We start from the raw sequence: 16,548 nt of genomic DNA, 5'->3' as shown, positions 1-16,548 counted from the left end.
AGCTGTCTGTCAGATCCGCTAAGGACACATGATTTCTTTGTGCTTGTAAAGTACATGTGTACATGTGAGGGGGGATCTTATTATATTAGCCACGGCTGGTCTCCAGCTCCTGGGCTCAAGTGAGCCTCCTCCCTTAGCCTTCCTGAGTAGGTAAGCCTACAGGTATGTACTGCCAGCATGATAACAATTTACTCTCTTAATAATACAGTTTTAGCAGGGTATGGAGTCTATACATTAAATCTCATCATTCAGAAGGCACAGGCAGGTGTATCTCTATGAGTTTCTAGCTAGCTAGGGCTATATATGAGACCTTGCCTCAAAATAATGATAGTTTTCGCTCTCTTTTTAAAATGGACCAGAGAAAGAGTTCATTAGTGAGAAGCAGTCATTGCTCTTGGCAGAGAACTTGAGTTCAGTTTCCAACACCCAGGTCAGGATACTTACAAATGCCTGTGACTCTTCAACCCTATCTGGCCTTTGCAGGTACCTCTATTCGCACAGCACACGCACTCAGACACACACATACACACACATACACAAACACACTTGCCGGGTGTGGTGATAAACGTCTTTACTCTCAGCACTTAGGCGGCAGAGACAGACAGATCTCTGTGAGTTTCAGGCCAGTATCATCTACATAGTGAGTTCCAAGACAGCCAGGTTTATATAGTGAGACACTGTCCCACAACAACAAATCTTTAAATTAAGTTGAGTGTATTATAAAGTATGAATTCTGGGGGGGGGGGCACATATACGATAGCAAATGTGTGGAGGTCAGAGGACAATCCTTGGAAGTCATTCTCCCCTCCCAGTTTGCTTTGCTACAGGGTCTTTGCTGTATCTGTTGGTGCACTGTGTGTACCCCAGGTTAACTGCCCCATAGCTTCCGAGTGATCTTTCTGTGTCTACCTCTTAGCTTATCATAGAGTACTGGACTACAGATGTGTACCAACACACTTGACTTTTTTTTTTAACGTGGATTCTGGGAGTCGAACTCAGACCATCAGACTTAACACAAGCATCCATTTTTACCTGCTGAACCTTCTTCCTGGTCCAGGTTTTTAGCTCTTAATCTCAAGCCTTGAGGAACTTACATGGCTTTCCGATTGAAAGGGGGAATTATAAATCAGTATTTCCCAGAACCCATCCAAAGGAAAGGTTCTCTGGAAATGGAGAAGAAGCAGGCAGGCTAAAGAAAATGTAAACATACAAATGACCCGAGGTGTGTTTATCTTAGAAACTGAAAAGGCACTTGTACACACTCGGCTTCTCCTTTATAGTAACACTGGTGTTTTCATATCTGTACGCTATTACCCTTCCAATTCACTAGTATTTTTTGAAGTATTTTGTAACTGGAAAAAAATCTATTATCTGTTTTTTACTAGATTTTCTAGAAATGATTCACTCACAGTCCGTTCTCCCCTGCTGGGCAGCTCCCACACAGGAGAAAAAAAGAGACAGGACCAGTAAACTTGAGGCTAATTATCCCTGTCTTCTCCATGAACAAAGGATAACTCCTCTCCCAAGTCCACGACACCAACACAGAAACCCAGGAAGGGCAAGCCCACAGTCCAGAGACTCTCAGCCATGACAATTAGAAGAGGAAGTGACATCACTAGGTGTCTATAGCAGGCAGTGACAACTCACAGTGGTAGAGGAATCCCCTCCCTGCTGGACTACTGGGCATCTGTGGTAAAGAGCTATAGATTAGACAGAGCTCGCCTGTGCACAGATAGATGACTGGCAGCCCTCTAGGCTGGAGGCAAAGTCCAAGCTCACTGCTGCACCAGGAGCTCAGATGGATGTGGAGCTTGAACACCTTGAGAGCACAGTACACAGAGGAGCAGGGCTTGGGACTCTAAAAAACAAGCCAATTGTTCCATTACAACACCATAGAAGAAGTAACACTTCCATTCACACTCACTTTGGGGAGGTCTCGTGAGCCACATCCCATAATGATGGGCTAACGTTGCTCCAAATGTTCAACCGTAACACTGAAGCACAGAGCAGTGATGGCACTGGGAAAGGTCACACACCAGCACGTAGGAAGGACAAGACTTGAAGCCAGAGCCTGTTCTGCACTGTGTCCTATTGACAGAGAAGGAACAGGCAAGGTGAGGGTACTGCAGGGTCCTCTGCTTAGACTCAAGCCTGCTCCTGTGGTGTCTTACTAAGAAAAGGACAATGGAGGTCCCATTGATGCGGTTATCCTAACTGCAAGATTTAGCAGTCTGTAGAAAGAAAGAAAAGGGGGAGGCGGGGAGGAAGGGAGGGAGGATGATTAAGTTTAAAGTGCTGTCACATCTGGCATTCACTCATATTGATTGGTTACTCAGTTTCCTAAAGTGGAGACAGGACTGTCCCCAAGAGTCTCCTGGTAAAGCACACGGAGCCCTCACACTCATGGACCTGTGGTAGTGTCACATCCCCTGGACCTCCATGGAAAGGCAGGCGTAGCAGTGCACACGTGTAACATCAGGGCTGAGGGGCAGAGACTGGTGGACCTCTAGGGCTCACTAGCAGACAGTCTAGATGACTCAGGGAGCTCCTTCCAGTAAGATACTTCGTTTCAAAAGCAGAAGTCCTGGGGTTGGAGCTACACCTCCGCAGGGGGCACTGGCCGCCTCGGCAGGGGGCACTGGCCTCTGCTCCTGCACAGAGCCTGGGTTTGTTTCCCAGCACCCAGATGGCAGCTCACAATGGTCTGTCACTCCAGTCCTGGAGGGGATCTAAGACCCCTGTATGTAGTATACACACATACATGTACTCCCCGCCAAAAATACACAGTAAAGAAAAACCCTCAAGAAACACATTCGCTTTTAAAGTTAATTAATTTAATGGTAAATAATACACCTAACCTGACCATTAGCCTCCACATTCAGAACACATACATGCATGTGCATATACATGAATACACACATATAAACACATCTTCTTCGATCAAATCTTTCTCATAATTTATAACATGGTTTTCCAAAACAGTACCTTCAGTGAAGCAGAGAACCTAATTGATCTACCCCAGATTCAGAGTTCTATTCCGTTCCTTCTTACCACCAAAGAGCAACAATTGTGGTTACTTGCCAAATTCAGTCCAGGAATTACCTCCTGGCCAAACCATATAATTTTCTTTACATAAACTGTTTGGTTGCCATTGTCTTAAGATATATATCAAAATTGCATGCCAAGTTGTGACTCAGCAAGTTGGCCTGGAAGAACTAGTCATGATCTTATTAGAAAGAAAGAGAGCAGAGGACTTCACACCTCCCTGCAGATCGCCTGGTAGGCGTGTTGCACTGCAGGCTCCCTGGAAGCAGAGGTAGCCTATGCATCACTCGCTATTCCCATGTGTACACCAAGTACCTCCTAACTAGAGAGTGAGTGCAAGTATGAACAGCAGATGCTCAGCAATGGTCCTTATTTACAACCAGATCTGGCCGAGCCACAAGGCTGGTTGTGAGAGCTGTTAAGTACTGTGAAATTCAGAAAGCCAGACAGAAACCATGTATCCACCTCAAGATGAGACTGTAGCAGGCAGCTGAAGAGTTGCTGACTTTCAAGACTGTTCATACAGACCTGAAGTACTAATGTTACAGGAGCAGCAGGGCAGGGAGGGCCGGCATTCCTCCTCCCTCGTGACCTCCAGAACCCAGGAGGCATGCTCATCTGACTGAGATGGGCTGCTGTCTGAACTTAGTCCCCAAGTTTTAAAAGTTCCAGCCTGTGCAAGGGCTGTGGTTCACTCTGGCCCCTCATTAAGAGTGGGGGTTCAGGAAAACCTGGGTTATTATGCTCCTTCCCCTTTTTTGTTAATGCTTGAGGTATGGGCCATTCTATGCAACCACAGTCAAGTGTTAACAAAGGAGAGGAGACCTGAGCTCATGGCTGGTAACTACTTTTGTGAGCAAGCTCACTGGACACACACTGCACCCATGCACACACTGTACAAGGTCACGGCCGTCAGCTCACTGTGACTTTCTGTTTGTCACCATTCTCCTAAGGAGAGGAGGATAGGCCTGGGCAGGCCTCACAGAGAAAGAGCTCCACCTTTCATACCACTGGCAAACCAGGCATCCCCTGCCTGCATGCAGTACCACAGGAGAGGGAGCTTTTCAAAGTTGGACGCTGACAGACTACTTTGGAAAACTGGCATTTATCCACATTTATCCACAGCTCCAACAGAGTGGTGTGAAGACCATCCCTGGGCACAAGGAGCAATCCCAGAAGGAGGGTGATGGCTAGGGGTGGGCAGCATGAGGCACTGTGTCAAAAGCCAGAGTTGAACAGGTATTTCTTCTTACACGGGTCTGTATCCTCCACAGACAAGGCAGGGCGTTAGATTACTAGATAATCTCCATGCCCCTTGCAACTCTACAGCAGTCTACAGTCTGTGAATGACAACTTTGTGGAGTATATTTAGCACACACTTTCTGTGTGAGCCAACAATTTGTAAAGCATGCACTTGTTAGAAAATGAGAGGGTAAGGTGGGACACTAGATCCCTGCCAAAGGCCCCTTGTGTCATCTGATGGTCAAGAGATAAGCTGCAGGATGTGTTAACCACCCCTGCAGAGCTGGCAGACAGCCACATACCATGGCCAGCCGACACTACCACCGCTGAGAACAGCTAATGTACATTACCTCATTTGAAAGCGTTCCCTCCCCAGTTTTTCAATACAGAAAATCTTGGTGGACTTGCAGCAACCTTTTGTGCCCAGGTTCTTCTTGAATTTATTTTATCAGTGAATTATCAATCTTTCGAGGTTGCTGGGTTCTGCTTGGTTAAACTTCTACACAGCATTAAAAAGCTCCATCCCGGGCCTTGTTATCTAAGCTCCCAGCTGCTCTGTCGGTGCCAAATATTGAGATATTATTAAATCCTTCTCTGTCTGACACTGCCCTTTACTGTTTTCTAGTAAAACATTAGTAGAAAAATTGTTCATTGTGTCACTGAGTATTTTTACAGACTCTCTCAGGAGCACTGCTGGGCTCCAGGTATGCAAGGGCATCTTACGAATAGGAAATTGAAAACGCTGAAATACAAAGTTTCTCTTCTTGTTTCAATTAAGGACTAAACTGGGGGAGGGGCACTATAGTACTAGAGGACCACAGCACAGATCGTAAGTAGCATCCATGTCTCTACTTTCTCAACTATGTGGCCAAAAACGGACATGTGGTTCCCATAAGCACATCGGGAGGTTTCAGATGGGAACAGCAGGGAAAGCTTAGGAACCGGGAACCCCTCGGCTGGAACTATATCCACACACCTTTACTAGCAATGTCCTCAGCAACAGGGACCCTACCTGCACCGAGCCGCACATACACTCAGACTTCTGATTGGAAAAATGGAACAGATCTCCCTCTCCTTAGCAAGTCTTGGGTAATTCCCCTTTTGGACTAAGGCTCCATTCAGAGGTACCCTACTATGTCTATGGAAATTTTGGGCAGTCCAGTTTGAACCAGTTCAGAATACACACACAGCAAGACAAACTATATCCCCTAAGTTAATCGTTAGGGGGTAAATCTCCTATTTTTCCTAACTTATGTGTTAAAAGCATATGATTAAAAGCAGATGCATCGTGGGAAACGATATATACACTAAAGAAAGACTTAGTATCTCAAGCCTGTCAATCAAAACAGAAAATCACTCACACTCCTTAGCAACCCAGAACACATAAAGGGAAGCCACAGACAATAACTGCTCCCCTTGGCCACTCCAGCTGAAAGGGCCTGGGATTCCTTGTAGTGCATCTGTACATTCTCTTAAGTTAAACAGACTGGGATGGTGAGAAGGCTCAATGGGTCAAAGAATTTGGGCAGAAGCCTAAAGGCCCAAGTTTGATACTCAGGATCAAGCTTTTAAAAAATAAATAAATAAGGTGGATGTAACATGCTTTTTAAGGCAAAGACAAGAGAATCTCCTATAAGCCAACAGGCCAGCTAGCCCAGAGTACACAGCACGGCACAGACAAGAAACCTACCACAAGAAAGTGGAGAGGACCAATTCCCCAAAGTTGTTCTCCGACTTCCACACACAAGTACACACAAGTACACACAAGTACACACACACACACACACACACACACACACCACGACACTGTTAAATAATTAAATACAACTTCTTGCTACTTTACTATTTGTGTTCACTTCTTCAGTTGTTTGAATATGGCACCTAAGACCCCAGAAACACCAGGTCAGGGTAGAGCACAGGGAACAGGTGTGAGTAAAAGCCTGGGTCATGGGTGCAAAGCCATGCCTGTATTTGCAACCACCTATCTTGAAGTAGGATAGTGACTCCGTTGGTATCCTCAGCTGGAGACTGAGACCCCACTTATTCAAGTCTTACATTCCGGTGTTTACCGGAAGTCCCACACCAGCGGATCCTGGACCGCAGCAGCTCTCTGCTCCCAAACCCCGTGGGAGAGAGACCTCACCGCCTGATCAGGTGGGCACTCCTGAGGCTGCAGAGTGGAGGAGACCACCAACACTGCCCACCCCTGCCCACATCCCTGGCCCAAGAGGCAACTGTATAAGGCCTCTGGGTTCCCGTAGGGGAGGGCCCGGGAGCGGCAGGACCCCTGCGCCTGAGACACTGCCGGAACCTGAAGGAAACAGACCGGATAAACAATTCTCTGCACCCAAATCCCGTGGGAGGGAGAGCTGAACCTTCAGAGAGGCGGACACGCGTGGGAAACCAGAAGAGACTGCACTCTGTGCACATCCAGGCGCCAGAGGAAAACACCAAACGTCATCTGGAACCCTGGTGCACGGAGGCTCCCAGAAAGAGCGGCACAGATCTTCCCGGTTGCTGCCACAGCGGAGAGGACTTAGGCAGTACCCCACGAGCAAACTTGAGCCTTGGAACCACAGGTAGGACCAATTTTTCCCCTGCAAGAAACCTGCCTGGTGAACTCAAGACACAGGCCCACAGGAACAGCTGAAGACCTGTAGAGAGGAAAAACTACACGCCCGAAAGCAGAACACTGTGTCCCCATAACTGGCTGAAAGAAAACAGGAAAACAGGTCTACAGCACTCCTGACACACAGGTTGTAGGACAGTCTAGCCACTGTCAGAAATAGCAGAACAAAGTAACACTAGAGATAATCTGATGGCGAGAGGCAAGCACAGGAACCCAAGCAACAGAAACCAAGACTACATGGCATCATCGGAGCCCAATTCTCCCACCAAAGCAAACACGGAATATCCAAACACACCAGAAAAGCAAGACCTAGTTTCAAAATCATATTTGATCATGATGCTGGAGGACTTCAAGAAAGACATAAAGAACTCCCTTAGAGAACAAGTAGAAGCCTACAGAGAGGAATCGCAAAAATCCCTGAAAGAATTCCAGGAAAACACAATCAAACAGTTGAAGGAATTAAAAATGGAAATAGAAGCAATCAAGAAAGAACACATGGAAACAACCCTGGACATAGAAAATCAAAAGAAAAGACAAGGAGCTGTAGATACAAGCTTCACCAACAGAATTCAAGAGATGGAAGAGAGAATCTCGGGAGCAGAAGATTCCATAGAAATCATTGACTCAACTGTCAAAGATAATGTAAAGCGGAAAAAGCTACTGGTCCAAAACATACAGGAAATTCAGGACTCAATGAGAAGATCAAACCTAAGGATAATAGGTATAGAAGAGAGTGAAGACTCCCAGCTCAAAGGACCAGTAAATATCTTCAACAAAATCATAGAAGAAAACTTCCCTAACCTAAAAAAAGAGATACCCATAGGCATACAAGAAGCCTACAGAACTCCAAATAGATTGGACCAGAAAAGAAACACCTCCCGTCACATAATTGTCAAAACACCAAACGCACAAAATAAAGAAAGAATATTAAAAGCAGTAAGGGAAAAAGGTCAAGTAACATATAAAGGCAGACCTATCAGAATCACACCAGACTTTTCTCCAGAAACTATGAAGGCCAGAAGATCCTGGACTGATGTCATACAGACCCTAAGAGAACACAAATGCCAGCCCAGGTTACTGTATCCTGCAAAACTCTCAATTAACATAGATGCAGAAACCGAGATATTCCATGACAAAACCAAATTTACACAATATCTTTCTACAAATCCAGCACTACAAAGGATAATAAAGGGTAAAGCCCAACATAAGGAGGCAAGCTATACCCCAGAATAAGCAAGAAACTAATCGTCTTGGCAACAAAACAAAGAGAAGAAAAGCACACAAACATAACCTCACATCCAAATATGAATATAACAGGAAGCAATAATCACTATTCCTTAATATCTCTCAACATCAATGGCCTCAACTCCCCCCAAAAAAAAAACATAGATTAACAAACTGGATACGCAACGAGGACCCTGCATTCTGCTGCCTACAGGAAACACACCTCAGAGACAAAGACAGACACTACCTCAGAGTGAAAGGCAAATGGTCAGAAGAAGCAAGCTGGAGTAGCCATTCTAATATCAAATAAAATCAATTTTCAACTAAAAGTCATCAAAAAAGATAAGGAAGGACACTTCATATTCATCAAAGGAAAAATCCACCAAGATGAAGTCTCAATCCTAAATATCTATGCCCCAAATACAAGGGCACCTACATATGTAAAAGAAACCTTACTAAAGCTCAAAACACACATTGCACCTCACACAATAATAGTGGGAGATTTCAACACCCCACTCTCATCAATGGACAGATCATGGAAACAGAAATTAAACAGAGATGTAGACAGACTAAGAGAAGTCATGAGCCAAATGGACTTAACGGATATTTATAGAACATTCTATCCTAAAGCAAAAGGATATACCTTCTTCTCAGCTCCTCATGGTACTTTCTCCAAAATTGACCATATACTTGGTCAAAAAACGGGCCTCAACAGGTACAGAAAGATAGAAATAATCCCATGCGTGCTATCGGACCACCACGGCCTAAAACTGGTCTTCAATAACAATAAGGGAAGAATGCCCACATACACGTGGAAATTGAACAATGCTCTACTCAATGATAACCTGGTCAAGGAAGAAATAAAGAAAGAAATGAAAAACTTTTTAGAATTTAATGAAAATGAAGGTACAACATACCCAAACTTATGGGACACAATGAAAGCTGTGCTAAGAGGAAAACTCATAGCGCTGAGTGCCTGCAGAAAGAAACAGGAAAGAGCATATGTCAGCAGCTTGACAGCACACCTAAAAGCTCTAGAACAAAAAGAAGCAAATACACCCAGGAGGAGTAGAAGGCAGGAAATAATCAAACTCAGAGCTGAAATCAACCAAGTAGAAACAAAAAGGACCATAGAAAGAATCAACAGAACCAAAAGTTGGTTCTTTGAGAAAATCAACAAGATAGATAAACCCTTAGCCAGACTAACGAGAGGACACAGAGAGTGCGTCCAAATTAACAAAATCAGAAATGAAAAGGGAGACATAACTACAGATTCAGAGGAAATTCAAAAAATCATCAGATCTTACTATAAAAACCTATATTCAACAAAACTTGAAAATCTTCAGGAAATGGACAATTTCCTAGACAGATACCAGGTATCGAAGTTAAATCAGGAACAGATAAACCAGTTAAACAACCCCATAACTCCTAAGGAAATAGAAGCAGTCATTAAAGGTCTCCCAACCAAAAAGAGCCCAGGTCCAGACGGGTTTAGTGCAGAATTCTATCAAACCTTCATAGAAGACCTTATACCAATATTATCCAAACTATTCCACAAAATTGAAACAGATGGAGCCCTACCGAATTCCTTCTATGAAGCCACAATTACTCTTATACCTAAACCACACAAAGACCCAACAAAGAAAGAGAACTTCAGACCAATTTCCCTTATGAATATCGACGCAAAAATACTCAATAAAATTCTGGCAAACCGAATTCAAGAGCACATCAAAACAATCATCCACCATGATCAAGTAGGCTTCATCCCAGGCATGCAGGGATGGTTTAATATAAGGAAAACCATCAACGTGATCCATCATATAAACAAACTGAAAGAACAGAACCACATGATCATTTCATTAGATGCTGAGAAAGCATTTGACAAAATTCAACACCCCTTCATGATAAAAGTCCTGGAAAGAATAGGTATTCAAGGCCCATACCTAAACATAGTAAAAGCCATATACAGCAAACCAGTTGCTAACATTAAACTAAATGGAGAGAAACTTGAAGCAATCCCACTAAAATCAGGGACTAGACAAGGCTGCCCACTCTCTCCCTACTTATTCAATATAGTTCTTGAAGTTCTAGCCAGAGCAATCAGACAACAAAAGGAGATCAAAGGGATACGGATCGGAAAAGAAGAGGTCAAAATATCACTATTTGCAGACGACATGATAGTATATTTAAGTGATCCCAAAAGTTCCACCAGAGAACTACTAAAGCTGATAAACAACTTCAGCAAAGTGGCTGGGTATAAAATTAACTCAAATAAATCAGTTGCCTTCCTCTATACAAAAGAGAAACAAGCCGAGAAAGAAATTAGGGAAACGACACCCTTCATAATAGACCCAAATAATATAAAGTACCTCGGTGTGACTTTAACCAAGCAAGTAAAAGATCTGTACAATAAGAACTTCAAGACACTGAGGAAAGAAATTGAAGAAGACCTCAGAAGATGGAAAGATCTCCCATGCTCATGGATTGGCAGGATTAATATAGTAAAAATGGCCATTTTACCAAAAGCAATCTACAGATTCAATGCAATCCCCATCAAAATACCAATCCAATTCTTCAAAGAGTTAGACAGAACAATTTGCAAATTCATCTGGAATAACAAAAAACCCAGGATAGCTAAAGCTATCCTCAACAATAAGAGGACTTCAGGGGGAATCACTATCCCTGAACTCAAGCAGTATTACAGAGCAATAGTGATAAAAACTGCATGGTATTGGTACAGAGACAGACAGATAGACCAATGGAATAGAATTGAAGACCCAGAAATGAACCCACACACCTATGGTCACTTGATTTTTGACAAAGGAGCCAAAACCATCCAATGGAAAAAAGATAGCATTTTCAGCAAATGGTGCTGGTTCAACTGGAGGGCAACATGTAGAAGAATGCAGATCGATCCATGCTTATCACCCTGTACAAAGCTTAGGTCCAAGTGGATCAAGGACCTCCACATCAAACCTGATACACTCAAACTAATAGAAGAAAAACTAGGGAAGCATCTGGAACACATGGGCACTGGAAAAAATTTCCTGAACAAAACACCAATGGCTTATGCTCTAAGACCAAGAATCGACAAATGGGATCTCATAAAACTGCAAAGCTTCTGTAAGGCAAAGGACACTGTGGTTAGGACAAATCGGCAACCAACAGATTGGGAAAAGATCTTTACCAATCCTACAACAGATAGAGGCCTTATATCCAAAATATACAAAGAATTCAAGAAGTTAGACCGCAGGGAGACAAATAACCCTATTAAAAAATGGGGTTCAGAGCTAAACAAAGAATTCACAGCTGAGGAATGCCGAATGGCTGAGAAACACCTAAAGAAATGTTCAACATCTTTCGTCATAAGGGAAATGCAAATCAAAACAACCCTGAGATTTCACCTCACACCAGTGAGAATGGCTAAGATCAAAAACTCAGGTGACAGCAGATGCTGGCGAGGATGTGGAGAAAGAGGAACACTCCTCCATTGTTGGTGGGATTGCAGACTGGTAAAACCATTCTGGAAATCAGTCTGGAGGTTCCTCAGAAAATTGGACATTGAACTGCCTGAGGATCCAGCCATACCTCTCTTGGGCATATACCCAAAAGATGCCTCAACATATAAAAGAGACACGTGCTCCACTATGTTCATCGCAGCCTTATTTATAATAGCCAGAAACTGGAAAGAACCCAGATGCCCTTCAACAGAGGAATGGATACAGAAAATGTGGTACATCTACACAATGGAATATTACTCAGCTATCAAAAACAATGAGTTTATGAAATTCGTAGGCAAATGGTTGGAACTGGAAAATATCATCCTGAGTGAGCTAACCCACTCACAGAAAGACATACATGGTATGCACTCATTGATAAGTGGCTATTAGCCCAAATGCTTGAATTACCCTAGATCCCTAGAACAAACGAAACTCAAGACGGATGATCAAAATGTGAATGCTTCACTCCTTCTTTAAATGAGGAAAAAGAATACCCTTGGCAGGGAAGGGAGAGGCAAAGATTAAAACAGAGACTGAAGGAACACCCATTCAGAGCCTGCCCCACAGGTGGCCCATACATATACAGCCACCCAATTAGACAAGATGGATGAAGCAAAGAAGTGCAGACCGACAGGAGCCGGATGTAGATCGCTCCTGAGAGACACAGCCAGAATACAGCAAATACAGAGGCGAATGCCAGCAGCAAACCACTGAACTGAGAATAGGTCCCCCGTTGAAGGAATCAGAGAAAGAACTGGAAGAGCTTGAAGGTGCTCGAGACCCCAAAAGTACAACAATGTCAAGCAACCAGAGCTTCCAGGGACTAAGCCACTACCTAAAGACTATACATGGACTGACCCTGGACTCTGTCCCCATAGGTAGCAATGAATATCCTAGTAAGAGCACCAGTGGAAGGGGAAGCCCTGGGTCCTGCTAAGACTGAACCCCCAGTGAACTAGACTATGCGGGGAGGGTGGCAATGGGGGGAGGTTTGGGAGGGGAACACCCATAAGGAAGGGGAGGGGGGAGGGTGATGTTTGTCCGGAAACCGGGAAAGGGAATAACACTTGAAATGTATATAAGAAATACCCAAGTTAATAAAAAAAAAAAAAGAAAGAAAAAAAAAAAAAGTCTTACATTCCTCAGGAGGTCTTCCTTCGGATGAAATATCTAGAACTCCTGTCTCAAATGGATGCAGTGAACACTCTTCATGTTGGAACCCAACTGCCATGGCTTTATCGATTTAACCTCTGTTTCCTCCTCAACTTTATCACGACTCCTCCCCCATCCTCCTTATTCTGGATCTCCAGGTCCCTGCGGGCAACCAGAGCCCAGGCAGCACCAGCAAGAACCAGTCCCTCTCCTCCTTTCCATTACACAGAAACCCAACCCTGCTGAATCCTGCTTTTCCTTCCCCACAGGCAGCTCAGCAGGGACATGGGCCAGGATTCCAGTCCCTGGTCTGCCACTGAGCAGGAGCACAGCCGTGCATCATAGCTGTTTGTCCCTTCTCTAAAAGGACTGGCAACATCCGGTGTACATGACATGGATAGCTAAGGGGACCATGTGAAAGTTAAACCAAGCCTGCACCTTGCGGGTGCACTCCACACGTGTCAGACAGGATTCCTCTTATGATTATCCCTCTGCAGGGGGCAAGAGCATGAAGCTGGGGAGACCTCACACCCAGGCAGGCTCCTTGCTCTATAAGCACAGAACCTCGAACCCCAGGTGGACTCTCTATAGGTCTGGCAGCCACTTTGTCTCCTGGTCACATTGGCTTGCCTGGCCTTCCATATATCACTTCACACCATCGGGCAGGTCTTCAACTCGCCGGCAAATGGGCCTCATCCACTCCTGCTCCTCTGCTGCATGGGAGAATAGAGGCCATTAGGCATGCACCATGTCACCTGGCATCATATGCTCAGAAAATGGACTTCAGCTGGACTCCCTTTCTCCACCCTCTCTACCTTTTCCACTGGAAAAAGAGTTCAAAGGGCAGCCCTCTTCCACCTGGGTTCCAGACACTACAGGACTTTCCCTATGCAGTGACCCCCTCTTCTCCCTGCCATTTCATACTTCCCAGGGTACCCAGGGGTGCCCAGTAATCCCCGTACCCTCACGCTCTTCAGCCCTTGTACAATCGCTGCCTTTCAGACCGGATGGAGCATGTAACCTTGTTTCTAACCAAGACAGTGGAGTTCATTTCTGCCCCAGGGAGATAGCCCTGTGCAGCAGCTGGCCCCAGGATTCCCCTTGCTTGTCTGATAAAGCAAGAGGCCATGCTGAGGAGGCCCACAGGATGGAAAACGGTAGGAAGTGGAGACCTGGAAAAATGAACCCCAGGAGTGATGGAGCACTCATGAGATGCAGTCAGCAAGGAGCTGGGGTCCTCAGCCTTTCAGATTCAGGGAAATGAATTCTTCCCATTCACTCTGAACCTAGAAGAGAATCCTTTCTTGGCCAAAGCACCCAAACACTTGAGAAATCCACCCATCTGACCCTTGGCTTAGAACTTAGCAACTGACAAAGTTCAGGCTAAAACCAGACTCTTAACTCACAGAAAGACTTTGCTGTCTCTGAAGGGGGAAATGGCTAGGAATTTGTTACAGAGTAACAGAAAACTAACAGGTGTAACCTCTTTCAGGAAAGGCCTCATATCACTGCCATTATTCCAAAGCTCACTTCATCCCACCTAGAAAAAGCAAAATAGTCCCTTCTTCCTTACCAAACTTACCAAAAAGCGTTCTAATGGCAAACCCTAACCACCTCACCTTCATTCACTTCACGGTTCGGTCCACTTAACTAACTACACAAACTTCTATCAAGAATAATAGTAGGGATGGGGTGGGTGGACAGATGGCTCAGTGGTTAAGCACACTGGCTGCTCTTTCAGAAATCCTGGGTTTAATTCCCAGAAGCCACAGGATGGCTCACAACCACCTGTAACACCAGTTATCCAGAGGTTGTTCTGGCCTCCACGGCACTGCACACTCGGTGCACATATATACATTACATGCAACCAAAGCACCCAAACACTTGAGAATGAACGTTAAAAAGAGTGGTAGTAGGGGTTGGGGATTTAGCTCAGTGGTAGAGCACTTGCCTAGGAAGCACAAGGCCCTGGGTTCGGTCCCCAGCTCCGGGGGAAAAAAAAAAAAAGAGTGGTAGTAAGCCACCCCCCCACCCCCGCTGTCTAGCACAAATGATTTGCCTTTCTACTAACTGAGCATCCAAGCCTGCTCCTCAGCTGCTGGAGCTGTTTCTTCTCTGGGTTTCTGCACTCTACATTTTATGCACAGTTGATGCTGCTTCAACTATCTTCACCAGCCTCTCCCAGAACTCGCTGACTGGGGCTGTGCCTCAGAGCCTGGCTGGGCTGCTGTTCTGAGCCTCCTGCATGACCTCCGACATCAGCACACTGGTCATTTCTAAGTTCCCCCTTTCTGATCCACACCCTAAGCCCACTGACCTGCCAGCAACCTCCATGTAAAAGTTTCCCATTGCCTCATTCCTAGTGTGTTCAAACAGAGCCCTCAGCCCGGCCATTTCCCCAATCTCTGCAAACGGCACATTCGGCCATCCTCTGTGCCCGAGCTCCTCTGAATCCCTCTCTTCCTTCACCCAGGCCATCAATCATTCTTGGATGTTGGGCTCCACAGTGGAGCCTGAGATGGTCCTGAGCCCCCTCTCGCCAGCTGCCTATGCTGAGCATCTCTCCCGTCCCTGAGAACTGGATCTACTCCAATACCACCGCTTTCTCAGCTCCTGCTTCTGGCCTCCAGAAAAATACCAGCCACCTGGCAGGCTTTCCTGACGAGAACTTCCCAAAGACTCGATCTTTAAGGGCTGCCATTTCCTTTCCTGGGCCAGGCCCGCCTCGGAGCTACCTCCTTCCTACCACAGCCACGTGCTGCTTCTCACCTCAAGAGTTTCAGTTGCGGGGGTTGGGGATTTAGCTCAGTGGTAGAGCGCTTGCCTACCTGGGTTCGGTCCCCAGCTCCGGAAAAAAAAAAAAGGGTTTCAGTTGCTACTCCCGGGTCTTGGATCTTGGAAAGATCCTGTGCAAAGAGTCTCTGCTTGAAGATCAAATGTCCCCTACCAAGAGGGTGCCCCCTCTAGAAGCCTTTTCTTTTTCTTTTGAGATTCTAAAATTGCACCACCTCCCTCCCGGTGTTACCCCAGGCCTGCCAGACAATCCTGTCTTTCCTTTTTCCCATCCCCCACTCCCTTGCTTCCTTTCCAGATCCAAGCACCCCAGCTCAGTCCCGCACCAAGTACACTTGATTTACATCTGTAAGACAGATGAAGTGGGCAGAAGAAGCAGGCAGATTCAGAGGGACTTGGCTGTCATCTCCACCCCTGGCTGCCCTCCACACTCAGATACTCTCACGGCAATACACCCATAGCACACTTCCCTCCCACTAGCTCCACGACAATTCCAGTGACAGCTCCTAGATCAGACAAACACGGTTATGCAGGAAAGAAAGAACAGAATTCTTGGGAGGCATTTCCCTGCGGGTCATAAACAGGGCCAGCTGAGAAGTTCCAGAAGGTGAGGACACTTGCCATGCAAGAGTTTGAACTCTGAAAAGTCTGGAAAGCAGAAAGGAGACGTAAAGAGCAGACTCTAAACAAAGTTCTCCGACTTCCCTACGTGTTCCACAGCTTCCACTCACACGTGTGTATACACACACACACACACACACACACACACACACTTACTTTAATATTTTTTAAAGAAAGGGTCATAAGTATCAGCTCAATGACAATATGCAGGGCTCTCCCTATCCTGAGACAGAAGAGCTCCGTTCTGTCACTTGCTGAGGGAAGACAAAGGAGGAAGGCCATCTTCCATCTCTGTGCTTTAACCAACTCTGGTGTGGTCACTGGATCCACTCAGGAGGGCCA

At 45.5% G+C, this 16,548-nt stretch overlaps 1 protein-coding gene across 1 annotated transcript in view; it reads right to left on the bottom strand.

Annotated features, from left to right (window-relative positions):
- Window positions 1–16,548, bottom strand: part of Zfp704 (zinc finger protein 704) — a 187,863-nt gene that overhangs the window by 168,867 nt on the left and 2,448 nt on the right. The gene's annotated exons all lie outside the window — the stretch shown is intronic.

Source organism: Rattus norvegicus, chromosome 2 (assembly GCF_036323735.1).
Source record: "Rattus norvegicus strain BN/NHsdMcwi chromosome 2, GRCr8, whole genome shotgun sequence".
NCBI classification, from domain to species: domain Eukaryota; kingdom Metazoa; phylum Chordata; class Mammalia; order Rodentia; family Muridae; genus Rattus; species Rattus norvegicus.
This window is presented reverse-complemented; position numbering and strand designations above follow the sequence as displayed.